This window comes from Primulina eburnea, chromosome 4, assembly GCF_022965805.1.
Source record: "Primulina eburnea isolate SZY01 chromosome 4, ASM2296580v1, whole genome shotgun sequence".
NCBI lineage: Eukaryota > Viridiplantae > Streptophyta > Magnoliopsida > Lamiales > Gesneriaceae > Primulina > Primulina eburnea.
Genome location: NC_133104.1, coordinates 36,264,955 through 36,271,951, shown reverse-complemented (window position 1 = coordinate 36,271,951; position 6,997 = coordinate 36,264,955).

Here is a 6,997-nt window from a genome sequence, read left to right as displayed (position 1 = left end):
CGTCTCATGTAAGACCGTCTCACAGATCTTAATCTGTGAGACGTGTCAACCCTACCCATATTCACAATAAAAAGTTATACTTTTAGCATAAAAAATAATACTTTTTCATGGATGACCCAAACAAATATCTGTCTCACAAAATACGACTCGTGAGACCGTCTCACACAAGTTTTTGCCAAATATTTATAACATAATAGAACTCTATCTCAAACAATACATCGAGCTTGATAAATGAAATTAACACATTTTAAATTATATTATTCCGTCAGCCCAACTTGATATATAATTACTCGAGTAGTTCACAGGGAAAACATTGATTTACACTAGCTTTTACTCAATACGCTCAAATATATTTGAAACGTAAACAGAGATCAACCTCAAATTATACATCAATCTTGATAAATGAAATTAACGCATTTTAAATCATATTATTCTGTCAACCCAACTCAATATATAATTATCAGATTAACTCGCGAGCTACTTGAGTATAAATAATTCAAATTCAAATTTATTCAAATCAAGTTTTGATCAAACCGCTCACAATTTTTAAAATGCTCGCTCCTTAGTGGAAACGTAGAAATTTCAGCAAAAAGCTCCAGCAATAAAATTATAATTTAACTCTCGTTGATAGATATTTTGGTTTTTTAGAAACAATGATAATACTGAAATATTAAAATTTTAAAATATATCAAATTGGATTATTTACAGATTTATTATAGTTGGTGGTATTGTTCTTTTATTTTTAAAAATAAAAATCAAATGTAAGCCTTTGAAATTAATTGCTAATTCCAAAATAATTATTTTCAATCTTAATTCAAAATAATTATTGTCTCAGAAAGATTAAATTGTGTATTGAAAATATGAATTGAGCTATATCGAATCAACTGAGCCATGCTGGCACGAGAATTTAAAATAAATCAGACAGCTATGTTTGGAAATTCAAAATATAAAGAGGCTCGTTTCACCCAAAAACACACACTGCAACACATTTTAACACACACTTCACCCTTGTTACTTGGAGAAGCTGGCGATTTCCCTATCTGGCATTCCAATTTCGCATGCAGATGCAGCTTTGTGATGCCATGGCCGAGCGGGTGATGGATGTTCTGTTGGATCTGGGTTTTCTGCGCTCCCAAACGCAGCGGAAGTTTTAAAATTTATTTATTTTTAACAATCAAAATATGTTTTGATTTGGGCGCCCGTATGATTTTATCATAAACATTCATAGGATGTTAGAAAATTATACCTTTGTGAATTAATCATGTTGCTCCAACTAATCTGGTATAAAGGGATTTGCTCTTAATGAATCCCTACGAACTTTCTTCAAGGGAGTCCTTGTTTGATCCTCCTATCAAGTCCACGAATAGATGGTATGTTCCTCTTCCAAATTGCACTAGAAAAATGGAAGAGTTTTTACGTTGGAGACTAAAACGAGAGGCGGCTTAACCTTGGAAAGAAGAATCAAGGATTGGTTCATCGAGGGTTGCATATTAATTCAACAATTATGTGATAACTATAATAATGTCATCGCGTGTCATCTCGTACTCTGGCCAGAGATTCCATGCACTATTATTTCATCAGATCACATAGGATATCCACACCCGCAGGTGAGCGGTGAATCCCCGACTACAATGCACTGGCTCCTATATGTGTCGCAACTATACCCAACATCGCCACCTGATGACTCTCCTGGAGCCGATAAACGAGTCAAAGCACAGTCCTAGCATATAGAGCCTCAGTGTTGTCCCAGGTCGTAAGGACTAATGATGTACAATCATAACCACGGACTTATCCTCTCGATAAATGATAACCACTTGGAAAGTTCGAGGGAGAGTTGTTCGGTATAATCATCATATGACTACCCACCTGCATGTTTGGACATCTCTATGCCCTTATCAAGAAATACAGTACACAACATCACAGATGCTAGTCTCGAGCTCAAGCGACATTTATCCATGTTTTAGACGGCTGAATCGACTAGGAACTAATTTAGATCATACAGTGTTTACAAATGAGTTTCAACATCGAATTATGATTCATTTGTATTAAAGTATAATCAAGGTCTTTATCTATATTTGATAACATGGGTATACATATAAGGAAATAACAAACCATAAAATAATGAATTATATTAAAATAAAGATTTTTTATTACAACTGATTCAATAAAATCTCTAGCCAACAGGTGGCTTGCAGGGCATCTACTCTAACAAGTTCTACCATAATTCGAAGTAAAATAGAGAGAATCAAGGGAGATCTAGCAAGCGTGTGATTCCGTCAAAAAAATATGCAGAGAGACGGTATAACATATAAAACTTTTTTGATCCATAGTCGGAGACGATTGATTGCACTCAAATCTATGAGCCAAACATCCGTACTATTTGTTATATGTGTGCTATGATTTGTGTGTCTCTTTTTTGCATTTGGAGCATATGTCTTAACAATTTTCACTTGCACAAACGATAATACGAAACACCAAAACCATAATTCAATTAATCAATCAAATTGAACAACTTGACGTATATATAGTATATGTAATTACGATATACAAATATATCGTACATTTTAATTTTGAATTATATTGTAACATCCCAAAAATCTTGAGGTGTTTAATAAAAATTTAATAAATTGATAAGAATAATAATATCAACAATAATAATAACAAATAAATAAAATTATATAGTCTAACAAAAGAATTGATTTATATATATATATATATATATATATATATATATATATATATATATATATATATATAAATATAAATACTTTTCTATACACGTTAATCTATAAATATAAATACTTTTCTTACACGTTAATCTACTTGATTTCTAAAATGTTCGTAATGAAAAAATAAAAATGCTTCCAGATAATAATAAATTAAAGAGAATTTTATTATCCTAAAAATAAATATTAATAAATTGAACATTATAAAATATAAAATATATTAAATAAAATTTTAATTAATTTAAATTTTTCTATTAATAAATAAATCAATGGAGAATGGGTGTCACTAATTTAAATGAAATAAGTGTCACCAAGTTAGACAAACACTTGCCAAATGATGCTCAAATAAGCTTAACTCACCCACTCTACTTTCTTGCTATAAATAAGTCTTATTCCAAGCATGTTTAGCCCAGAAAACAAAGATTTGTGAAGAAAAATTATGTAAAAATTCAAGAAAGTTTGTTCTCAGGTAGCTATCTTTAGCTTTAGTTACACATTCTTCTTTAACAGCATTCACTTCGGTTTTGATAAAAAGTGTTCAAAATATTCTAGAGTTTACAAATGTTGTCGGCCATTTATTCTCACAATCATCGGAAAAAAAATGTTTTGGACGGCCGAATTAAGCCAAATAACAATAATTTTTTTTTTCAACTCGGTAAAATCCATCATGAATTTCAAAATCTTTTCAATACAAAAATTGTAGAGAAGGCCAAGACGAAGCCATAATAAAATTTCTGGCAGCGCATGGTGTCCAAAGCTTCTCCATCCGCTGAACTCAAGCGCCAGTATGTTGGTAGGGATTTCAAAGGCCGGTTGTTGGAACAAAAATCGAGACATGTCATGTATGGCTTCGCAAATCGTCAACGAACAATCGTGCGTTTAAAGCGCAAAGGCACGCCATACATCTCTTTTTCTCGTCTATCACATCATATTATCGTTTGAAATTATATTTGTATGATAAACATGATCCCCTTATTAATATTTTTGTGATTATGCCTATACATATGCTAAACTCATGAATTTGGTTCCAAAACTTGATATATTGATGCATGAAGAGGCTGCCATAATAGTGTCACTAAAAGAGAAGCTTTTAGGAGTGTTTAAACGCCCCTAACCCACGACTTAAGGGCTGCACGCAAGATGGTAGAGGGTTGGTTCGAAAATCTGTCACAAGGGATTGAAGGGCACGGTTGTGGGAAGTAAATGGCTTGCTTGGTCACGACTTGAGTCCAGGGGCTAGCCAAGGTCGGGTAAGGGTCAGGGGGAGAGTCCTAGCCAGGATAGGACTCGAGTTAAGGGCTGGGCTAAGACTCCTACCCGAGAGTGGCAAGAGGCACGCGCAGGTTGCAGGCTTGTGCAGGAGTCAAGGGCTCGGCCTGGGGTTATAGGGCTGGGCTAGGGTGCGTCCTAAGGGTCCTAGATAAGTGCTGGAGAGGCTGGTTTGAGAGCCGAGTCGATTGTTAGTGTCCTAGGCACCTAAACATGAGTCCTTGTCTACATGGGTTTCTCGGCCACTTCATGTGAAAGTTGATGTGGTTTGGTTATGGGGCTAGGGGCGGTTTCTGTGAGTTCCTAGGGTCCAATGGGGTGCCTAAGGGTGTTGGTCAGCAGTTGGTCCAGCTTGGCTTGGGTGTGGTTCGTGAAAATCGGACCATGGCTCGGGGTCGAATCAACTAGGTCAAGTTAGGGTTTCTTTAAAAGCTAAAATAATCGAAACACAGATCGCGAGGGTCGAGTCGTGGTTCATGAGGGCTAAAATGATATAAAAAGTCTAAGTTTTAAGTTTAGGAATTATTTTTTAAAGTTTGAGATTTTTCGAGATTAAAACACCGTCAAAAGATTGATTAAAGATAAATTAAAAAGTCTCGTTTTTAAGCTAAATAAAATTATGAGAATTTTAATTTAAGCTTAAATAATTATTGGGACATTTTAGGGTCAATGAAATCAAGAAATAGTCAAAAATGTAAAATGACATGTCTAGGGGTAAAATGGTCTTTTTACACCTAAAAATTAGTAAAGGTCATGACAGTGCTCTAAATGTTGTTTTTATGATATTATGATTATTTTTAAAATGTTTATGAAATTTTACATGGTTAAATTATGAGTTTTAGTTGTCTATTGGATTTTAATGAGTTAAGGACAACATTTAAAATATATGTTGCATGCTTGGTTTCAAAAGAAAAATGATATTTGTGCATGATTTTATTAAGTGTTGAAAATATGAAACATTGATGAAAGTGAAATAATTGTGACTAATGAGGATATGAGGATATGATTGAGGATATGCCAAGGCTTAGTTGACGATCTTATGTCGCTGATGTCCCTGCTACCCAGTACTGTGGTTTCATGTAGATGGATCCATCGACTTTTAAAGATTGAGGAAAGTCACAATTAACGATCTTAATTCAATAAAGAAAAATATTTACGATCATGATTAAAGGTTTTATGTCATGTTATGTTTAGGAAAAAAGGAAAAATGTTAAGGTTTATGTTTGCATATCATGAAAATGCTATTTTTATACGCAAAGGTATCTTTCACTGTTACATGTGATTTTAAACATATACTTGTTATCAAGATTATGGTGTATTGAGTCTTTAGACTCATTAGGTCTGAAGTGAGGTTGAGGGAGGTCTTGATGCTTGATTTGGCTGGACTGAAGGTGCACACAACCCGAGGACCAGAGCTACTACTTTTCCGCACTTATAATTTATGATTACGATTTACGTTAAAAGTTTTTTAAGACTATTTATTTATGCTTTTGTGAAAGGATCGGTTAAACGAATAAAGAGTGTTTAGAATCGGGGTTGAATAAACACTCCTCAAATTTAAATATTGTTCGACAATATGAGTTCAGTTTTGTTACAAACTGATACTAGGTATCCCGTCGGTCAATGACAATCAGTTAAACTGAATGAAACAGTTGCGGAAAATAAACTGGCTGAAAGATAGAGTATCTAACTGAAAAGTAACGACTGAAGTAAAGATAACACAATTTGTTTCTGGATGTTCGGAGACTTGAATAACTCCTACGTCACCCCTTCTATCACGAAGATAGGATATCCACTAAAAGACTTTGATCAAATACAAGATACTGTACTGACCCACTTCAGTTTGGACTTATCACTTTGCCACAACTGAAACTCTTAGTATATAACACTTTTACAGATAGTAACTGATCTTAGCACAACTTAGAAAAACTATCAAAGATTACCAAGTTCTATTTAAGCTCAAGAATGTAGCCTTGAATGCTACTGATATAACTAGTAAACGTGAGCTTTTAGCTTCTGAATGTGAGTGGATATTTTAGCAGCGTAACAACAAGTAGAATGTAATAGCTGAAATCAGTCGTATTGTCTTCAGCTACTACCTTCGATTATTTATAGGCTTCTCTCTCAACGGTACCATTAAAGGATATTTGAATATTCTAACCGTTGATTTCCACGTCGATATACTCTGAAAGTCGTACACTGCTCATTCTGAAATGCGGCGTTCCACTACTAGTTGCAGGTAGTTGTACTATTTGTCGGTTATCGTTTTCAACTGATGATGTGTATAGCTGAGAGATCAGCTAGTAAAGAGTCAGTTGACGAGAATGACTGAAGAGATGTTCAGCTGAAAGAGCAGCTTGATAGAGAAACATCTGTTCAGTTATATTTCAGTTGCGTCGATCAGTTAGTTGGATTCAGTTGCTTAGTTTAGTTGGTTTATCTTTTGTCAAACACCGGAATTAAGTTTCCAACAATTTCCCCCTTTATGGTATTTTGACAAAACTAGAGTAAAAGTAAACCGAATAACTGAACTCATAGTAGATAAAATAAGAAGTAGATCAACTGAACTCATATTCTTCACAAATACAAGAAAGACTACTGCTTTTTAAGATTTCTTCTGCTGTTCTAAAATCTCTTTGAGCTCTTCCCCTTTTTTTTCAAACAGCTCCATCTTGACAGATAATTTCCGAACGTCAGTAGATAGAAGCCGGACAGAAGTGGAAATGTTTTCGATAGCAGAGGTCATTGCGACTTGTAGCAAATATATCTTTCTGGAGACGAGTGTCTCAACACTGTCAACTCGTTTGTTAATAGAGTTTTGAGTTGCAGTGAGACTCAAGGCTATCCCCTTGTTCTTATGGATTTCTTCAACTGCATATGAGAGAGAGGTAATAGCAGTTTGGATAGCCTTCAGCTTTTCGGATTTGAACTGTTGAGAGTGTTCCAACTTTAAAGTGTGAGACAGTTGCGTATTCTGAATCTTTGAGATGGCTGAGAGCATC